The sequence below is a fragment of the Scomber japonicus genome, chromosome 7 (assembly GCF_027409825.1).
Source record: "Scomber japonicus isolate fScoJap1 chromosome 7, fScoJap1.pri, whole genome shotgun sequence".
Taxonomy (NCBI): Eukaryota; Metazoa; Chordata; class Actinopteri; order Scombriformes; family Scombridae; genus Scomber; species Scomber japonicus.
The window spans coordinates 1,282,263-1,305,539 of NC_070584.1; positions in this window are offsets into that span (position 1 = coordinate 1,282,263).

The window sequence follows — 23,277 nt, forward strand, 5'->3', positions numbered from 1 at the left end:
GGTTTGCAGGGACCGTAACAAAAAACAACCATAAATAGATAAATAAACAGTGACATACAGCACAACCAAACTTGAGAAGAACAATTTCAATCCGAATAAAAGTAGAAATGTTGTTTTTAGGGTTTGTACAAGTTAACTGCATTGATTGTACGTGGGACAAAGGAAAATGTGTACCTATTTGTTGGTGCTGGAGGCAACCTAAATCTCCGTCCAGACGGAAGAGGAATGAATTCCTCCAAAAGTGGATGATCAGAGCTGGACAAGATTGACCGTGCTTTCTTTAAAACAATCCTGTCAAAGATCTCTGAGAGAGAACTGCTGCATGCCAATTACCTTACTGGCTTCTTTCACTATTCTTGAACAGACGATTTTTGTTTTTTACTGACAAGTTTCCATAAAATGAAATTAAGCAAAACATTAAAATGGACTCAATAAAACCATTAAAATCTTGTCAACATTAAAGGAATATAGTCTGCACAGAAAGTATAATCTCTTTTTGCAGATAGTTGAAGTGTTGAGATCATGAGTCAGGTTTTTATCTATCACTGTCCCCAAAGTACTTATAGGAAGCAACCATCTCCACAGCTGTACTCTTGATCAAAGTTGGGCAAGCTGGTTGTGATATTTTCCTAAAATCAATGACCATGTCCTCAGTTTTCTGAACATTTAACTTGAGGAAATGGCTGTCACACCACTCCACAAAGTCCATCCAGTGCCTGTCATTGTAGTGACTTCTGCAGTCATTTGTATATAAAATAAATAGTAATGGGGACAGGACACACCCCTGTGGTGAGCCTATAAACGACAACTTCTTTTGGGATAAGACACTATTTACCCTGACTGACTGAGGCCTGCATGTTAAAAAGTCTGCGAGCCATTTCACCATACCAACATCAAGATTAAAAAAGGACACTAGTTTCTGGCATAAGATGGGTGGCTGAATAGTGTTAAAAGCTGAGGAAAAGTCAGCAAATAAAAGTCGTACCCTCAAGATGCTTATAAAGAAAGTGAAATAGAGTGGTGGTAGCGTCCTCCACTCCTCTATTTGGTCGATAAGCAAATTGCATTGGGTTAAGCAGGTCCTGCACCTCAGTCATGAGGAATTTCTTGACCAGTCGCCCCAGACACTTCATTGCCAATGAAGTAAGAGCTACTGGTCTAAAGTCATTCAGCTCTTTAGGTGATGCGCTCTTGGCCACAGGTACGACAATGGACTCCTTCCACAGTACTGAGACCTTGCACTGAGTAAGAGATGAATTAAAAATATCACTAAAAACATTACATAGTTGATCTGCGCAGACTTTCAGAAGTTTTCCAGTAATCATATCCGGCCCTGGGCTCTTCCTGATATTGCATTTAAGGAACACGGATCTAACATCAGGGGCACTGATGGCAAGTGGGGGAGTGGCACTATATTCACCCCACATATCAAATAAATCACTGTGTAATTTAAAAAGTCATTTTCGTCCTCAAAACGTAAATAAAAATCATTGAATGCATTTGCAAGCTCTGAATTTTCAGTAAAACAATATTAATTGGCCTGATGGCTTTCATGCCATCCCACACTGCCCTCAAGTCGTTTCTGTGGAATTTCTCCTCAATTGTTTGTTTATATTGTAGTTTGGCCCTCTTAATTTCATATCTGACTTCCTTTTTGGCTTCTAATTTTTCTCCGTTCGCATCATATAAGTAGGCCTTATGTTTCCTGTGCAGTGCATCTTTTACTGCTCTATTTAACCAAGGTTTGTTATAGGGAAACACCTTCACATGTTTGGTAGGGATAATAGAGTCCTTTAAATATCTTATAAAAGAGGATGTCACCTCAGTCCTCTCATCAAGATCAGAAGAGTTAAAAACATTGCAGTCTGTACATTCAAGGGCTCCTTTAAGCTCCAAGATCAGTCCACACCTCCACTTGACTAATACTTATATTCATTATCATTCTAGAAAACATCAGAAAATAATGAAAAATGTTCCCTGAAGCCCAAGGTGACGTGCTCAAATGTTTTATTTGTAAAAACTAAAGACACTTAGTCAATCAAAGTTTGGGCATTTTTTTTCTTCAAAATTTACTCAAAATTGTTATAATTTGCAACTCATTGATTCATTGTTGCAGCTCAAGTTCAAACAGTGAGAAAGTTCATTGTTTTCTTGGGAATAGTAGTTGGACAGAATAATGTTAACTCTGCTTCAATCTTTCATAGCTAAAGAGATGAAGTTGAAAGCTCTGGGAAAAGCTGGTAAGTGGACCTTGAGACAAAAATTATTTCCCTCCCAAAGAGCAGCTTTCATGTTTCATGTTTCTTCACGCAAAAACTAATCCTTGAATGATTATAATTTAAAACAATGATCACTGTTATAGTGAAATAAGTTCAAATGTTGTGTTTGACAGCTGTCCCAGAAACCTTTTCCCCTGGAGCTGCTCTGCTGCTATCTGAGCATGTGCAGTAACACACGTGAGAGAAGCATGTTCAAAAAGAGCTTCCACTCCAAACGCTCTGCCATCACTCCTCTGCACTTCCTGTCGTGAGCCACTGCTGTGCCAGCTGAGGTAAAGTCTGTAAAGAGGTAAAGGAAGCCCTGTGGCAGAGAGAGAGAGAGAGAGAGAGAGAGAGAGAGAGAGAGAGAGAGAGAGAGAGAGAGAGAGAGAGAGAGAGAGAGAGAGGGAGAGAGGGAGAGAGGGAGGGAGAGAGAGAGAGAGAGAGAGAGAGAGAGAGAGAGAGCGAGAGCCGGCTCCGCTGGGTAATGGAGTTCAAAGGCAGTGGGAAGTGTGCGCAGTTAACAGAGCGCCCTCATCTTTAAACCTACAGCCTGCAGGGCCAACACTTTAAACACACACAGAATTAAAGAGTCAATGAACTAAACTAACAGTCTCACACATGCTTGCTGTGCTGAGCTGTAGGCTTCCTCTGTCTGTGCTCACACTTCATCTGAACTCTTGTGATTGCCGGGAGAACCAGCTGGGGTTTAACAGCATTTTAATCCGTCTATGTGTCTGTGGATTGTGATCAGATTTTAAAAACAGCGTTAGGAAAATGTTTCAGTATTATTCCGGGTTTAAGTTATAACTGCTGAATGATCTAAGTGTTGTTTCAGAGGTGTTTCAACACTCAGAAGATGTGAAAAGACAGGGGATGAATTGAATATTCAACAGCACTGATGCTGTGTATAGGGTTTATCATACAGGACCCTGAGCAGCACTCGCACTAACCTGGCTCTCCATCTGATCCAGAGGTCTCTTCTTGCGAGGCCCGATGGCAGCCAGCGCAGTGAGGTTGGCCTCTTTCTGTTGCAGCTGAGCTTCTTCTATCTGTTGCAGCTGAATAGAGGAGAGACACAAAGGGTTAATTAAGGGAAAGAGTTGCTCTACATTTTCTGAAAAAAAACAAACAAACAAACAAAAAAACACTTAAAAACATCTGGCTATGGCTGGACACATCTGTTATTTATAGCTTTAAAGCCTAGTAGTTAATAAGTGGAGATTTACACATTACTCATATTGAATTCAACCACAACAAAGCAAGATAAGCATGGTGTTAAAGGTTCTTGGTGTGTTACAATAAAAAAACAACATTGTAAAATAAGGATTAAAAATAGGGTTAAAACTAGAAGAGTACAGATCACCACTAGGTGTGTACAGTCAACAGATTTATTCATGACTTTAATGGATCATAACTAATAAGGTATGGAATTAATCTGCATATGCTCCAGTTCAACACAAGACCAGACCTCTCTGTGGATGTCACTTATTCAGCCTCAACAATATGGCCAAAATATGGACTACAGCACACTAAATAAGCCTAGCTGATTACGACTTTATCACTTCCTGTTACAGATACTCTCTATGAATTAGTTCAGTTTTACACATTCTCAGCAGTTCAGCAGATTTTTAATTCATATAGGCCTATTTTAGGGATTTACAGTTGTATTCCGATGTCTGAATTTCTGAGTTCTCAGAAATTTCAACTGGAACGCTCCCTGAAGTCGGCTTTCCGACTAGGAAAGTTGGATGTAAACAACCAGCCCCAACCTCAAAATCCAAGATGGCAGTCTGGTGTATCAACAGTGTGAAAGTTGTAGTAATATCCTGTTTATTAGCAGTTGCTACCGTGATTGTACGAGCAAAATACAGAGAAATGTGTTTTTATCAGTGGGTATTGCTATCAGTGGCTAACCTGGATACAACTGGAACGACACAAACTCAGGTGTGACGTCATTCCTAGCAAAGAGTTCTGACTTCCAAGGTAAATGCAAAGCAGCTAAGTCACAAAACTAACGCTTTTTAATAATGATGTAAACTGGAATATATCAAATTACATTGCACAAAAAAATCAGTTTACATCAAATGATTAAACATGCTATGCTAGTACCATTTCACAGAATAAAGTTAGCAAGGTATTTCCCATCTAAACTGCACGTCTAATACCTACAGTTAGTTAGTTAGTTTCTAATGCTACACTGACTTTTCTAATACTTTTCTCAAGTTTTAATAGTGCAACCTGTTGAAGTAAATCGCTACTTTGACGCTAACTAGTACTAGCTAGGGTTAGGAAATGGATAGAGGTAATGGCCAAACCTACAATATAAAGAAATGGAGAAATTTATAATAAACCAGAAAGCTCACAAGATGTATTCTGTCTCCTTCAGCATGAGGAATCACACTTCATTGAATCACAAATGAACAGTATCGCTGAAGTCTTCCCACATTTATTCACTACTGGCTCCAATCTAACCTGAGAAACCTGCCTCAATTAGAATCACTTCCAATTAGCACCAAACTACTCAAGATTGATGTGTGTGAATGTGTGTGTGTGTGTGTGTGTGTGTGTGTGTGTGTGTGTGTGTGTGTATAGACTTGGCAGCAGTGTAGTGAGTGTCTGGTGCAGGGTTTGTGTGTGTGTGTGGGTGGGTGGAAGTAGCGGGGCATGTAAATGAACAGATTTGGTTGCAGTGGAGGAACCTCTGGGAGTTTGATGGCTGGGAGCAACGCGGCATCCTGACAAGGAAAACAAGGCTTGTGAGGTGTTAGCGCCTCCTTAAATAGCCTCACTGCTACCGGTGTGTGTGTGTGTGTGTGTGCGCGTCTCCCTGTCTGGCAGAAAACATTACACACACACACACACACACACACACACACACACACACACACTATCACATTACTAAACCATCAATTAGCATGGAAAATGACAGGGATTAAAAAGAGTTCCCAAACACAACTTGTTGGGAGTTTACTGCGGCCCACACAACTGAGAAATATTACTTTACTACTGTAGAAAATAAAGATGACTTATTCAGACTAACAGAGGTTCCTTTGCTGGTCTGAATAAATGTAACTGATGGAAAAACACTGAATTTTACTGTGACACTGACAAAGAATTTGTTTTTTGTGTGGATTTGTAACGTTCAGTGACCACCCAATCCACTTTATGTCTGTGTGACAGCAGAAGGTGATCCAACCAATCAAATCAGCTCACAGCCGCTCTAACCCTCTACTCCAGTGGTGTCAAACTCATTTTAGTTTGAGGGTCACATACAGCCTAATTTGATCTCAAGTGTGCCAGATGAGTGAAACCACTGCATAATGACCTACAAATAATATATAATGTATATATTGTAACTTTACTATAATAAACCATCTATTTACTTACAATTTTAACAATATTATATCTCACTTTCTTTCCGATTATTGTGGACAATTGACAACATATTTAACATTTTGCATAATGTTAAATAAATATTGTTTTAAATATGAACACAATATGTATTCATTGCTTTTTTCAGAGAGATGTATTCATGGTCACGGTAGAAAAAAAACATCTGAATCAGCAGAAAAATTAAAATTGAATGGTAAATGGACTCTACTTACATGTATATAGCACTTTTCTAGTCTTTCTGTCCACTCACAGCACTTTTACACTACATGTCACATTCACCCATTCACACACATTCATACACTGATGACAGGAGCTACCACACAGTGTACCAACCTGTTCATCAGGATTACTGTCCAGCAATTTTCTTACTTTTGCAAAGTTCCTGTGTGGACCAGATTGAACCCCTTGGTGGGCTGGTTCTGGCCTGCGGGCCGTATGTTTGACACCCCTGCTCTACTCTGATTACTGATGTCTCACAAATCAGATTCTGATTTAAAACTGAAAACATTCTGGAAACATTGTCAGTTTTGTACTGCATAGTGCACACCACAAACCTGAAGAAAGGCATTCTCCAGTGTTTTTCTTCACATATATAAAAATGTGATATCAGAAATTGCACTGCACATCACACAAACAAAACAAAACTAAATATAATGCACTAAGAGTAGTATACCATTAATTACTCTTATTGTACATAATAATTAGTTGACCACTTGACTGACAAGAGAACCAATCCACAACTATTTTTAAAACAGACTGATTATCCAAATCATCTTAAAATCAAGGCTGCAGAGTGTGTACAGTGCTTTCATTATAGGGAACTAATATTAAATACTCACTTATCCTTTCAGACTTGTATGATAAATAAATACGTTGGGCATATTTTTGGATCACACAAACACATCTCAGGAGACATGAACCTGAGCTCTTTAAAACCACATGTGACACTATCATGCTATTCTGTACTCTTTTTCTACCATGTCCACTTATTAATTACAGTCTGCACTGCATATTTGGTATTTTCTCTACAGGTAATTATACATATGTTGTTTAGTTTGTCCTGAGCTATCAACCACAATCACTTTGTGAATAAATCTGATGGTAGAAATGTTTCATTACAAGGCTCAGGAGCTTGTAGAGGCAGTGAGTCTCATCATGTAAATGTTGCTGATTGGTCCATCATCTATGTCTCATTTAATTATCAGTGGATGCTTTTATAGTGAGTGGTGAATTCATGACATTGCACTGTGAACATGTAAAGTACACACTTTATTTTACTCTTTAGTTATTAAGCTTGCTTGGTTGAGTCTTACTGTTTTTACCAGCTTCCATATATAAAACTCAAGACAGCTGTTTGAAGCAAAAGAGCTCAAACAGGTCAGGTGTATTGAGTATGAGCACCAAACAGCAAGCAGACACAGTAAAGTGCTGTCTGGTGGAAAGAGTTGACCAACCAGCAGCTCTTAAAATACTGATTTCTTTTCTCAGCAGTTAGTGGAAATCAAACACAGACTGAGAAAACACACACACACACACACACACACACACACACACACACACACACACACACACACACACACACACACACACACACACACCTACCTCTTTGGCCCGTTGCTTGAGCTGCTGATGCTGTGGATCTTCAGTGTGTGAGCGACTCTGTGATTTAAAAACACACACATGTTATTACACAGCATTCTTAAATAGAGGCAGGCAGAGGTGAGATATTTAGAGACAGTCCAAATCTAAATGTTAATGACATTTATACAGAAAGACACACTGCCATCCAAACATGAACCTTTATATTTCCTCTGAAAATCAGTTCATCCTATATGTATGTATCTGAGTATAAAATGTTCTTGTTTCTGATGATGACTGGTGGTTTAAGTGTCATTTCAGTCAAACTGCTGCTGTCTAGTCATCTTACCCTGGCCAAACGCAACAGCCTCTCCTTCTCCTCTTTATCCTTCCTCCTCTTCTTTAAACTCTCCACTTCCTCCAGGAAACGAAGCTGAGAGCGCACGTCACTCACTTTGGTATGCCACAGGTCCTCCTGTTCAAACACACACACACACACACACACACACACACACACACACACACACACACACACACACACACACACATTGAACTTGAATTAATAAAGTATCAAAAATACAGAAATTGCTGCCTCAATACCTTTAGAAAATAGAAACAATTCACACTTTACATCAACAGCACATTCCAAACAGGCACATTTTGAACAGGCACTGCACTAGTTTCAATTCTATAATAACAAATGTAATTGAAGCATTGCACCCACTAAAAGGTGAACCTGGTTTTTGGTAAGAAAAGATCTCCATGGAGGAATACCATGCTGGTGAAAACAGAAAAAAAGAGTGTTGAAAAGATGAATGCAGGAGGTGAAAAACACATTTTGAGGTTTGTTAGCACATCTCTAAAGAGAGACAGAGACATCACATTTGTATTATTATTATATTAATATCCTTCTACTCTGTCATCACTGCCAAAATAACAACAGTGCATGTGCCTTGTTTGCTACTGTTCACAGGTAAACTAAGCCTCCTGTGACCTCTGAACTTTCTTCACTGACAATATTCAGTCAGTGCCTGCATATCAGGTACAGAGCATGTTTTTGTCCCCATGTCCCCTAAAAATCAATTCAAGTAGTATGACATCATTTTATCCCATTAAGCATAAAAAGCTGGAGGACATTATACAAAGTCAGAAATCCTCCTGCTGCTGCTTTGATATTCTGCCAACAATGTTTCTAATCGCATGGCTTCAGATCTTTAACTAATTATCAACATGGCAACACAGTCACAGTGGCATTTCATCACAGTTTCATTCAACCACAACATACCACTTTACTGACTGGAAGACTAAGTGTGATTTTCGAGCACAGCACTAAATTGGTTTAAATTAGGGATGGGCATTTGAAGGAATTTTCTTGATCGATCATCAGGAAAATTAACGATCAATTATCGATTAATCATTTTTTTATCTTTAAAATGTCATGAGTCTACAAAATACAGTGCATTTCTCCACAATTAATTTTATTCCAATAACTTATAGTCCAACAACAATCCTCTTAGACAAGGTAGTTAACCTAAACCAAAGAGATATGCAGTCTGAGGCTGCACACTGCAGCTGCCAAAGTTCTGCTAGTAGACTTAATTACTCAGCTTTTGTGTGTTAAATCTTGGATTTTATTGAAATGAAAATGGTTTGTGGTTTGCTCCAGTGGGAAGGGTTATGTGCTAGATTGCTAACTTTTTTCTGTAACTAGCCACATTCAGCAGAATGTGTCTGTGGTTGCTGTTGTTAAGGCTGTGTGTGTGCTGTATGCTGTGACCCACATGCTGGTTTTGTGCATTTGTGTAAAAATAAATCTAATCATTTAGATGTGGAGGAGTGCTAGCATTCTAGCTATGCTATTTAATGCCTCTATTCACATGATGGGTATGGAATCACGTACTTTGTATCACTTTAAGGGTACTTGGATTGGTAGTGGTATCGTCATTTATTAAACTATACCCAGCCCTACTATGAATGATAATGTTCTATAGTGCCCAACATGTGCTGTGTGCTCCAGCTGTGTCGGCAGCTTATGACAACCCTTTATTCTCTTTTAGCAGGTTTTTTATTTTGTTTGCTCTTTAATAACTCTTAACTGTATTCAAGTTTTCTTTTAAATGAAATAGTAGAGATGATCATTGCTGTGTGTTAGGGGTCAGCCTGCTGTACCTTCAGGGCTGCCTTACGATGTTCTGCCATCACAGTGAGCTTCTCCAGCATCCCACGCAGACACTCCTGAGTAGCATGAGACACCAGAGCCACCACATCTGGCCCAACATCAGTCACTCCCAGTGCCTGTCCTAACAACACAAAACATCTCATATCATTGTCAGAACACACACTCAATGTATTTAACTCATTACTACAATCATAATACATCTCTGTCATCTTTTCAAAGGATCTCCATGTGTAAAATCAGCGGTGTGAAGATACTGAATGGCTCTGTGTGGACTCTTGTACCTGTGTGGAGGATTCTACTGAGCATCAGGTTAGGAGAGAGGAAGGGCTGATCCTGACATGACTGCACCACAGAACCAACCATGGTGGTCAGGATCTGTGCGTTCTCCTCTCTCAGGTTGACTCCAGCCATGGAGGCCACATCATTAATGTCATCATCTTCTCTGGGAGGGGTGGGTGGGGGGGGGGGCATAAAACACACAAAAAGAACTCAGCTCTGTGCACCAGTAAGTAAATGCTAGTGAGATTCACTGAACTGTTTAACTACAAATGTAAGTCGTATACTGCATGTATTACCTGTAAGATCCTGAACTGTCCTTGAATGCAAATTTGGTGGAACGTGATGAATCCTGAGCAAAAGGCTGCTTCATAGAAAAACTTCCTAAAGAGGAGAAACATACAAACTTATTTGGCTTTTAATTTAGCAAAGTGTGTGTCTGAGCTGGTGGATATGGCTCACTCTAACAGCCTTTAACACTCTGGAAGTCACTGCCCTCTCAACTCACACATGATACAGTTTTGCTTCCTTTAAAACTCTTTTCTTTGTGAAAGCTTTTGGAAATGTTTGAATTGCTCTATTTATTGTTTCACACGTTTTAATTGATCTTGATTGATTTAATTGGATTGATTATTCTTTTACTGTTTTACTTCCGTACATTTTTATTATTATTTATATGATTTAATTCACCATGAACTATTCTACTGTGCCTCTGTCCTCTGTGCTCCTCACTGCTTCACTTTATCTGCCTTGTTTGGTTTCATTTCTTCTGTAAAGCACATTGATAAGTCTGAAACATGTATGTGGACATGTATGTGGACATGTATGTGTGGACATATATTCGGACATGTATGTGTGGACATATATGTGGACATGTATGTGTGGACATGTATGTGGACATGTATGTGTGGACATATATGTGGACATGTATGTGGACATGTATGTGAACATGTATGTGGACATATATGTGGACATGTATGTGTGGACATATATGTGGACATGTATGTGTGGACATATATGTGGACATGTATGTGTGGACATGTATGTGGACATGTATGTGTGGACATATATGTGGACATGTATGTGTGGACATATATGTGGACATGTATGTGGACATGTATGTGTGGACATATATGTGGACATGTATGTGAACATGTATGTGGACATATATGTGGACATGTATGTGTGGACATATATGTGGACATGTATGTGTGGACATATATGTGGACATGTATGTGAACATGTATGTGGACATATATGTGGACATGTATGTGTGGACATGTATGTGAACATGTATGTGGACATATATGTGGACATGTATGTGTGGACATATATGTGGACATGTATGTGTGGACATGTATGTGTGGACATATATGTGGACATGTATGTGTGGACATGTATGTGGACATGTATGTGTGGACATATATGTGGACATGTATGTGTGGACATATATGTGGACATGTATGTGTGGACATGTATGTGGACATGTATGTGGGGACATGTATGTGGACATGTATGTGGACATGTATGTGTGGACATGTATGTGGACATGTATGTGTGGACATATATGTGGACATGTATGTGGACATGTATGTGTGGACATGTATGTGGACATGTATGTGTGGACATGTATGTGTGGACATATATGTGGACATGTATGTGTGGACATGTATGTGGACATGTATGTGTGGACATATATGTGGACATGTATGTGTGGACATATATGTGGACATGTATGTGTGGACATGTATGTGGACATGTATGTGTGGACATATATGTGGACATGTATGTGTGGACATATATGTGGACATGTATGTGTGGACATATATGTGGACATGTATGTGGGTAATTCTTCACTCTATCCCAGTAATAATTGCAGCCAGAATGTCCACTGAAGACCCTGATTCTCTTGTGATTTGAATCCTGTCCAGAGGAACATCTTTGGATTTAAAATGGATCTCTTTTTATCTGTGTGAAAAGCTGCTTGTCCCTTTTTTAGTTTTTAAATGAGCACAGTGTGACTTTTGTGTGAAAATAAATGAAGTAAAAAAATGTTTTGCTCATTTGATGGATGGACACATGCCAACACCAATATATAAGCCTATTTAGGAACCAATATGACACAATAAAACAATTAGTAGAGCAAGTTTTCATAATGCTTCAAATGTGCTGTTGTACATCAGCTACAGGTAGGTACTGCTGTTCTCTTTCACCACCATTTTTAAATACATGTGTTTACATTTTTGCAGTCTCCATTAAAAGTTGAATTAGCTATAAGCAGTTCCAGTTTGCGTTGTAGTCAGCTACCACTGGGTTACTTTGATTCTTTTTTCCTGTGGTTTCTAATAGGCTGCTGTGGTTCAGGAGGTAGAGAGGGTCGCTGGTTTGAACCCCGGCTCCTCCTGCTGAGTGTGGAATGTAGTGTAAAAGCACTTTGAGTGGTTGGGGGGCTGTATAAGTGCAACTAAAGAGTTTTATAGGTAATGGACATCAGAGATAATGATAACCCTGGGAAGTGTGAGTCACACTGAATGATGTCAATGTGTGTTTAATTACCATTTGTTAGAGTTAGAAAGGGGAAGATTTATCACCTAATGCAGGATCTTTAAATAAATGAGACGTGCTTCTCTAGTCTGAAGCGTCGTGTGAAGCAACATCTGTGACTTCTGATGGACTTCTCTCAGTAATCCATTACCTGACAAACACCTGCATTCTATATTAATACTATATACTGTGTCCTGCTCATGCAAATAAACCCTTTTTACTGGCAGATTGTGTTTCTATTATTCATAATTCTTTAATTCTTTGTGTCTGTATTCAGTGCTTTCTCTATGACTGTACAGGCCTGGACAGAAGCCCCAGGCTAGCCAAAAAACTATTCTTTATAAATGCCAAATATCCATTCATTTGGAAATCAATAGCTCTCTGAGGAACACTACTCCTAAATGTTAGTCAGCCTCTGTGTTGTTACATGAGAAACTCATGGTAGTGTAGCTCATATTAAGGAATAGGACAGTGTGTAATGTGTGTAGTGTGAGTGGCAGGAAAGTGACAGTGAATGTGAGTGTAGAAGAAGAAAAGGTTAGCAGTGAGTTGTCATCTGGCAGTAAAGGTACAGTACAGACTGCAGTGTGTGGAAAAGTGAAGTAGTGAAGTGGGTTAGCATCAAAGTTAGCAACAATGGATTAGATTACAGGACGAAGCTGAAAAGAAAAACAGAGAACAGAGAAATATATCCTCGTCGCTCCGCAGAGAAGGATTAGGTGTTTTGGGACAGCCTTTATGATACTGGACCAGCCAATACTAATAATATATGAATCTGATTCTATTTGCACATACTCTTTTAAATGTGCCTATGTAGAAATGAATGTTATGTTATTATTTATTTATGAAAAAAACTGCTGTTAAATACAAAAGGAAATTTCTCATTTTAAAACAACCTTAGTGGCCCTTTCAGTATAGATTTATGAGTTTATAAAGGTGTACCTGAATGCAACATAATTTTTACATCTGCTTGGGATTATATGAGGGAGAGAGAGAGAGAGACAGAGAGAGAGAGAGAGAGACAGAGAGAGAGAGAGAGAGAGACACAGGGAGAGAGACAGAGAGAGAGAGAGAGAGAGAGAGAGAGGGGGGGGGAGAGACAGAGAGAGACAGAGAGAGAGAGAGAGAGAGAGAGAGAGAGAGAGAGAGAGAGAGAGAGAGAGAAATTTTAAAAAAAGAGAGAAATTTAAAGAAAAAATCCTTCTGGGAGACGACAGCTCCACTGTAGAACTGGCAGGAGAATATGTCACTGCATGTCACACATCAAGACATGTCTCAATGTAAGACTGTTTATTTCATTTATTTCTGATGTTTACTGTTCTCATGATCTTCACTTCACTTCGCTTCCATATATGAGGATTGGTTCTCTCATGTCTCATGATCACTTATTATTATTTATTATTTTACACACACATATACACACACACTCCTTTTCTATTCATTTATTTTCTGTTTTTCATTCTATAGATGTACTTTGTAATTCTTTATAACTGTGATATTTATTGTTTTGTTTCATTGTATCTTTATGCTTTGGCAACATAGTCTTTGTGACAGTCATGCCAATAAAGCTGATTTGAATTGAATTGAATTGAATTGAATTGAGAGAGAGAGAGATAGAGAGAGAGAGAGAGAGAGAGAGAGAGAGAGAGAGAGAGAGAGAGAGAGAGAGAGAGAGAGAGAGAGAGAGAGAGAGAGAGAGAGAGAGAGAGAGCCCCTGACACCAGCCAGTGACCTCTACAACAGCCTGCTACTAATAAATGAATGTGTGGGGAAAACCTGCAATTACAGACCAGATCCTGTCATTTCCTCATGGTTAAAATAGAATCTGGAACCATAGGATCAATAACAGGAACACAATGAATATTTAGTCCTCAACCTGTGATTTGAGTCCGTATTTCTGCCTGATCTTCACATCTGTATCTGAGTGTTCTCTGGATTGTGGTGTCATGTACACCTGCCATTAATAAGAGCTCTTGTTATCTCTATACTGCCTGCACTATGATTGGATCTCAATATGCAAATTAAGTAGACAGAGCTGGTGGATGTGATGTAGTCTAGCCAACCTGATCTCAGCGTCTTCTGTGTGTGTTTAGTATTTTGATCCAGGTAAGATATCCAGATACAGACAGTAAGACAAGAGCAGCTCACATTACCTGTGAAGTGTTTCCCTGTCTGAACCAGTGTGTGTTTGGGTGTAGGTCTGCTACTCTTGGACATGTAGGTTCTGGACTGGGCTAACATGGTCATCCCAGGTTTCACAGCCACTCCTCTGGGCTGCTGCATCACCTGCAAGCATTCAAACAACAAACAGCTCTTCACTTCTAGTTCAGCCTTTAGTCAACCTTGTTAAATGAATATTCAGATATCTGTTAATGGATCGATCCAATTTATTTACATTACAATAAAGACAAACAGCTTTTTTTACCTGCTGGCTGGCCTTCAGGGTTTGTCCTGTGTCTGTGTTGGACTGCTTCATGTAGGGATTGCGAGTAGAAGTTGAAGCCTGTTGAATAAATAACTGGGGGTCTGCAGTAAGGCGGCGCACTGCAGGAAGACTTTTCTAGTAGCAAACAGGAAAAAATGTCTGTCAAATTCTTTTCTGCCATCAGATAGCAAATAATATTTAGTCTTGATTTAGTCAGGAAAATGACAAAAGAGCCCTGAGAAAACTATGTGAACAAACTCAGGAGCAGGTATGCTCAGTATATGATTCATTTGCTTTGATGAAATGATGCAACACATAACACGCATAGAGTACAAATGACCAAATGTTGACAGCTGTGAGAAAGATGATGGCTTTACGATGGAAACCTCTGCACTCCCTCACCATTAGACACTGGGTCCTCACTTTCCTGGGTGTCATTTATTTGGAGATGTCAACAGCCAGGATTAATTGTGCTAGCGAGACTAACTTAAACAATTGGCATGCTGCAGCTGACTCATTAAAAGACCTTCTAGGGTGAATCCTTTATTTGCCTTGCTTAAAATGTTATTATAGAGCCTCCTTGTTCCCCTGTTTGTAATAATTGGTATTATGATTATTCATTTTATTTTATCTTGTTTATTGGATTTAATTTTAATACTCATTTCTGTTGTTCAAAAATTTAAATGAGCATTTTTCTGGTTGTGAATTCTGTTTCAATAAAAATATTTGATCGCAAAAAAAAAAAAAAAAAAAAAAAAGGCCAAATGTTAACAAGGCCTGAGTATCGGTACTTAATAAATTCCTACCAAGTAGCATGGAAACGTCTCCCGTCAACTATATCTGCCATGACTCTGTGTTTCATTGTACGTGGGTTGAAAAAAGTGAAAACACATGTACAGAGAACAACTACATCATTCATTTGTCTGCATTAAAAACACAGTGTAGTACTAATCAATAAAATCCTGAGGGAGTCACAATTGTGTGTATTTGAACCTGTGTTCACCTTGAGAAAAGGAACCAAGCAGGGTTGTGGTGTCGACTTCAACTCCTGATAGAGCTGCTCTGTGAACTCCTCTGCTTCTACCTTCCCTTCCTGCATGGTTACAAGAAAAGATGAACATATCTGATCAACATTATGCAACTCCAAACAAGAGGGATTTGTTAAAAGATGAAGAACTATATTGAGAGAGAATGGATAGAATACTAATGGTGATTACTAAAAGGATTGAAGACATTGTGATGTTTTTAAGACCATAAATTAAACATGTTTTAATATATTTTTACAAATTACAAACTGCAGCAATGACTTGTTTCATGACAAACTAAAGTACAGAGCCACAGTGATGATGATGATGATGATGATGATGATGATGATGATGATGATGGTGATGAAGAGAGGAGACGTACCAGCAGACTCCTGACCAGTCCTCTCACGTTGTTGGCCATGTTGGCTGACCTGGAGTCACTGGATGCCAGCTTGATCAGAGTCACCAGGAAGTTCTTGCACTTCTTCACACTTTCTAGAGTCTCCTGTTGATGGAATGTCAGCCAACAAGCAATGATGATCAAAGACAACTTGTTTTTTCCCCTCTTCGCTCCTTTTTTGTATTTTTTTTCATTCTTTTATCAGTTGATTTACATCCTACACTCATACATAAGAGTATTCACTATGTTTTGTGTGCCATCTCTGTACACTGTATACCTGCCTAATTTTGGTCCTTTTGCACTAATAAAAAAGGAGATTGGGTCGATTTTTTAATCAAGCTTCTCAAGAGTAAAAGTGGCCAAAAATTCTCAGAGTGATGCATTTGTGCAGCTTTTTTGACTTGGGAAATAACTCCCATCTCAGTTCATATTTAGGAGAACTGCCAGACATCCACAACTAGACATTGTGGGTATGTTCAGGTGGTGCAAGGTGGGGTCCATTTATTATATGGACTGGATGCATGAACCATCATTACAAAGAAAAACTCATCTCTTATAAAAAAAATAAATATATATATATATATATATATATATATATATATATATATATATATATATATATATATGAAACTATGTCAAAGTCTCTTGCTCTTTAAGTTACACTCCTGTTTTGTTTTAATACGCTTAAAGCACTTTTGTTAAAATGTCGACCCCTATGTTTGTACTTTTATTTTGTTTATTATTTTTATATAATTGAAAATGTTGCTTGTGGTGATGTATACAATGACTCTACAAACTTAAATGGAAATGTATATGTATACATATAATTTTATGGATTGTAGGCTTGTAATGTTTCAGTATGCAAGTGAAATGTTTCTTCCCAGGAGTTTTGTAAATTGAAATGTGAAATAAAGTTGGAAAAAAAAAGGAAAAAAAAAAGCATAAAATAATGCATAAAGTGATACATTCATGTGTATGTAAACAAAGGAGAAGCAGTAGTAAGACAACAGGAAATAATGATATATAAAGGCTACATATGAAGAATGTTAACCTGGTCAGTTCCAGATAATTCTTAGTAAAGTGAAATGTCAAAGCTGGACCTGTTCCACTTACCTGACTAAATGTGGGGGGTGGCTCCTTTTTGGTGTCTGTGACAGCAGCCTGAAAGTGACTTTGTGACCCCCCCTGATCAGTCACAGTACTGAGGGTCTGCACCACAGCTGGTTTAGGAGCGACACCGATCACCTGAACAACACACAGGACAAACTGTCAACTTCTAAACTACACATAACTTTCTCTTTATTCCATAGCATACCTTCACCACAGCTGTCTTCTGTACTGATGCAGGCTGGAAACTGGGAGAAGCCATTCTGATCACTGTCACCTTCTTGTTGCTTTTACTAGCAGCTGCTGCAGATACCTGTTCCACACACACCAGATAGTTCATGACCACATTTAACTTCTCCACTGCCTACACAACAGTCTGTACACTCTGCACACCAAAAATGTATTTCATGACGTCGTTATGCTGTTTTCTCTGCTATTTCTGCTGAAAAACTATTACAACATATTGATATTATATCAATATCCTGATATGACACTAGATATTCGTCTTAGAATTTGGTCATCATATCCACATTACTGATGATTATTATCAATAATCTCATTGTGTTAATATTTAGAGAAAGCACAGATACTTATCCCTACAATATTGTTGTGATATCAATATCCACGTATTTACATGATATTTGGTTTTATCCATATCACCCAGCCCTGTCTCAAAGTTCTTGAGATGGAACATCCAAGGAGCCAAATGGTCAAATCTCTGATTAGATTCCAGCTAGGAACCTTTGTTGCCCCATCTCTCTCTCTGTCTCTCTCTCTCTCCCCTTGTTTCCTGTCTCCCTCTTTACTAACGACAAAAATGCCAAATACAATCTTTAAAGACTTGTTTGAGAGGCTCATCAGATTTTAAACTTTCCATTTTGTCTAGATGCTAGCAGCACCTCATACTGAATGATGATCATCTGCCTACATTTCAATGTGTGTTATATTATTTCATTTACAAAGCAACCAGATCCTTTATCTTCTCTGTGTTTAAATGTTATTTAACAGGGATTTTAGTCTATTAAAAAGTCTCATAATGACCAAATGAAAAGACAAGATGATTTAAAGTAAAATACAAAAACACCTGATTTACTGTACATACAGGTGTGGACACACTTAAAGCAACACTCTGACAGTAATGCATTTCAAGTAGAGTTCGAGCAATACTGGATTTTTGGGGACAAAGCCGATGCTGATATTAGGGAGCAAAAAAATACAGATAAATAATGATATAGCCTATGTATAGAAAATATACATAAACAATTTTTTTAGCAATGATACCTCTAATGTGGTTATCAAACAGTTGTGTCAAAGATATGTAATGGAGGCTGTGATATTTTAACATTCAACAATAATCTTTATTGTGTAAAATGATGTCAGTGCTCTGAAACAATAAACTACACTGGGATTTTAATCATTCTAATTAGCTGGAAATAAATTAAAAAAACACACACAACATTCATATATAAAACTTTAATTATGCAAAATCTGTACATAAAGAAAGTATACATAAAACTTAAAAAATAAATGTATGTATTCACATATACTGATATATCTGTGATACATCAACATTTAGTCAGGCTCTAATTTCAAGTAAATGTCCCTGCAAATAATATGCTTAGAAAGCTTTTCATTGATCCCTAGTCTGCTCATTTGTGTGACTGTAATTTGAGGTTGTGTTGCATTAGGTCATATTAGTAGTAGGTGTGTCTAATAACTTTAATACATCACAATATTTGTCTCTTGCCTCGCTGTATTTAACTATGTAACACTTCTGAGTTTCCTTCACTTATATCTACTGTAGATACCAGACGCTTGTTTCACAGCTTCACCCACAAATGTAGCGTCTACACTTCTAAATACAGTCCATTACACACACTGCTTCCGTCAGCTTACTGTCAAATCAACTGGAAAAAACAAGGTTCCACATTCCTCCACTTCAGTATTAAATGAAAGCAGCAGCAGACACACACACCTGGGGGGTAAGGATTCTGGCTGCTTGACCACTGCCAGCTCTTGGTCCATGCTGAGCCTGTGCCAAAGCCTGCTGGGATACGAGCATCAGCTGACCCCTGTCACTGCGAATCAGCATCATACCTGCCACAACCAGTACCAAGTCACTTATTATTATTGGGTTTCATTTATGAATTATCCTTAAAAGTAAAATTATTGAGCAAAGGACATGCAAGGGTGGCACAAACGTCAACAGTCAGTAACACATACTGTCAGTAGAACGTGGACTGCTCACCTGGTGGTATCTGGATATTGGCTGGCAGCTGTGTGGAAGCAGTCTGCGGCAGCCGAGGGGCCACAGTCACCGGCTGTGGAGCTGCTGGCCTCGGCACAGTTATCATCACCGTCCTTCCTGGAGTTGTGCTCGGGTTCATGGAGGCCACCTGGCTCACAGCTGCTTTGGCTGCCTGTGGTTGCCCATTGACACTCACTCTTCCAGGGGTAGCCACCGTAGCTAATACCTTGACAGAGGGAGAGGACGTCTGAGGGCCTGGGACCGTGAGTGTGGAGGGGCCAGGCTGGTGGCCGGGGCCAGCTGGGAGGTCTTTGGGTGCAGCAATCAGGGGTCCACACTTAACTGGAACCTGTAATGTCTTTATATGAACAGGAGCGTCTCCTTCCCCTGTTGTCCTACAAGATTCCAGCTTTTGGGCTTCAACAACTACTTTATTTGTAGCCATAATTAATTCTGAATGGAGGAAAATGTGTATTTTACACATAGGGTGGATTATTAGGGTAATGTGGGACATTGACTAATGTTGACAACTTTTTCTGTTCTGTTAGGGTTATTCTAAAGCTAACTAGTATATGCATTTCTAACTCTAAAAACGTGTCTCCCACATTACAAAATCTACTAATTCTGAACTGATTTGACACAAGGAACATTAATATATTTGCCATTTTCCTTTTGAGTACAATATCTAAAAATTGTCTTGTGATTTAACAAGGAAACATCTCAGGGATTTCATAATATTAGGTGTTGATATAATGTATTGGATTCATATGTAAATATGGTGAACAAGTCAGAATGCAAAGTGTCCCACGTGATCCTAATCCACCCTAATACACCCTGCTGCTAACATTACAACGAATGTAGTAACTCCGCTAGAAATTAACTAATAATAGCCTACGCTTTACGTGATTTACGTCAAAAACAGTTTTAAAAGTCCACAAAGTAAACACAAATTGGGCTTTTCCGTTATACAGTTCTAGCACTACTTGGGTCGACCCGCCTCAGGTTTTTTTTTTTTTTTTTACATTTCTTATTTATTTATTATGATTATTTTCTTCATTAAAAGGTAAGCACAGTCCCACTTACCTCTGACGTTACTCAGCAATTTAGCTAACAATGTAGTAACTCTAATTAATGACACTTAGCAATAATCAGTCAGCTGTGATTTGAGCTCCAAACATGCTAGCAGTGACAAGGCTAACAACAGGTCAGTTATCGTCCTGTCACGTTCACAGCAGCTCACGACCTCACCTGTTCTGTGTGTTTTTCTGGCCGCGTGGGAGTCGCGTGCCGCCAGAAGCCTTCATACTGGAGGCGTGCTGCGTTTGGGGCACACGGGAAAAGATGGACGCACCGTAATTAACAAAGGCTGGATAAAACAAACAAACAAAAACAAACAGAAAACAGAAGAAAAAAATGTGCAAATAACGTTACAGTATTTGTGAGTTCAATATGTGTCAAAATGAGTCTTACGTTTAAAAATACAGGTGGTTATTCAAAGTTAAGTCTAGCAGTAACTCTCCAGCAGGGGACGTAAATGCGTCGTTTTACACAGAGTCGTATACATCAACGGCTCTGGTTTTACCATTCAGCATTTAGAAACACCGGTCTTGTTGGTAATGAAGAGGTACTTTTACCTGGAGAATATATAAACTCTTAGATTAACTAGTACTTTAGGTACCAAAGTTGCATGGGACGCAGTGCCAGCAATTGGTATGATAAATAGCCTTTTACATGTTTAAATTGAAACTTTAAAAATAAATACAGGTACACGTGCATGAATATGTAAATACGTATGTTTGTTTGTTTGAAGATACATTTTGTTTTCATTTGTTGTCTCAGGGCAACATCATGCAGTTAGAACAGTCATGCTAAAGCAGTGGTACTCAACTCTAGATCCCGAGGACCTTCTGCCTGCATGTTTTAGATGTGTCCCTGCTCCAACACACCCAATTTAAATCATTGGTTTGTTCTCAAGCAGCTACAGCAGTTAATACCAACTTGAACACAGGTATTGATTATGCTAGATCAGGAATAGGAGGTTCAGGATCGAGATCCACAATATTAATGTTTTGAGGGCACTGACCATTGAGTAATGGAATGTATAATTATGACAATAGTCAGAAACAAACATGGACTTGTACTAATTCATAGGAAATTAACACAAAAGCTTTATGGGAGGAAGGCATGTGATTGGGCGGCTAGTGGGGGTTTCTCTCTGACAGTGAGCTTGATGAGAATGACAGTGAAGAAGAGTGGACCCCAGAATCAGGTTTGAGATAGGCCTACAGTTAGGAGGTCAGGAGTCACTGAAGGATCAGCCAGCTTGAGTGATAGGCAGCCAACTTGTCTTCTGATTCTGAGGTGACTTTGAGTCTGTCAGACCTCTTAATGTGAGACTTTCCCCCAGTTTCTTAATTATTCATTATTGTCAATTGCCTTTTTCTCACCATTTGTATAGTAACACACTACTTTCTGCAGTACAATACTGTTCAAATAATAATGCTGATGAGGGTACAGTACCACAGTGTGTTCTAAGAGAAGTTGGGACACCTGTAGGTGGCTTGATCAACCTCCATTGCTGCAGAACAGCTTGAAGTTGTTAACCCAGTTGTTGTTCTCTGAAAAAGGTCTTTTTGTAGAAGTCTGAAATGTACATTATTTTTCAGTTTTGGGTAATCTTACCTTTCTTTTTAACCTCTGGCAGTTCACCACTTACCTTTGTACCATTTCAAGCTATTCATTGGACTTGAACTGCTTGAATTTCAATAAAAAAATGGAAAAATTGGGGTGTTCTAATACTTTGACCGGTAGTATATATATGTATATATTCTATCAGACCCTGTGAATATTTGGACAGTAAGTTGTGAGTGAAATTCCCCGGTTTGATTTTGGCAGTAGACACACACACACCTGCCTGTTAGCATCTGAAATGTGCCATTATTATGTGTTGTTGGAATAAATATGTCAGTATGCTTCACGTGAAGTTCTTGTCTGAATACTGGAGGGCTCTGCTTCTGTTTTTCCAAAATTTGCAAAAAGAGACATTTTCAAAACCCCAACTTCACACAAGCAAAAGGCCAAGCGTGCAAATTCTCTCAAGCGCTGTGTTTTCCCCCTCCTTTAAACAACAACCTCTCTCTGATGTTTGTGTTAATGCAACACCATGAATGCCTTGGAGAAGAGTTTGTATGATTCATCGCATCAAGATCACAAAGACACCCGACAGACAGAGCTACTAGAGAGAGGGGGGGGGGGGGGGTGCAGCCACGTTTCAATGTGGCCATTCAGAGCTGGGAGAAACACTAACTATCAAGCTGGATCTATCAGAGCTTTAAAACATCTGTCTGCAGCTGCTGGAAACCTGCTGATATTAGTGCTGAACAGCTTAGAGAGGCTGCAGGGAAATGTCTGGTAATAATAATGGTCTGAGGTCTCACCAGCATTAGTGACCCCTTTCACATTAGTCATGTGATCAGTTGGTAAAATAAGATTGTTGACATTTCCTTTACATTACTACCAAGCATGTTGAATCTTTTCCTCCCTGTCAGGTTATATTCATAACCTGACAGGGAGTGTGTCTCATATACTATGAGACACTTAAATGTTGCATGAATGAGGAAATCCATCCATTCCTATCCACTTTCCTTTTATCAATTAACTTCTTGTTATTTGGGCAGCTGTGGCTCAGGAAGTAGAACGGTCGTCCAAGTCGTCCAGTTCAAGTCCCCGTTCCTCCAGTCCACTTAACCCGTAATTGCTCCCGATGGCTGCACCAACAGTGTATGAATGTGTGTGAATGTGTGAATGTAACATGTAGTGTAAAGTGCTTTGAGTGGACAGA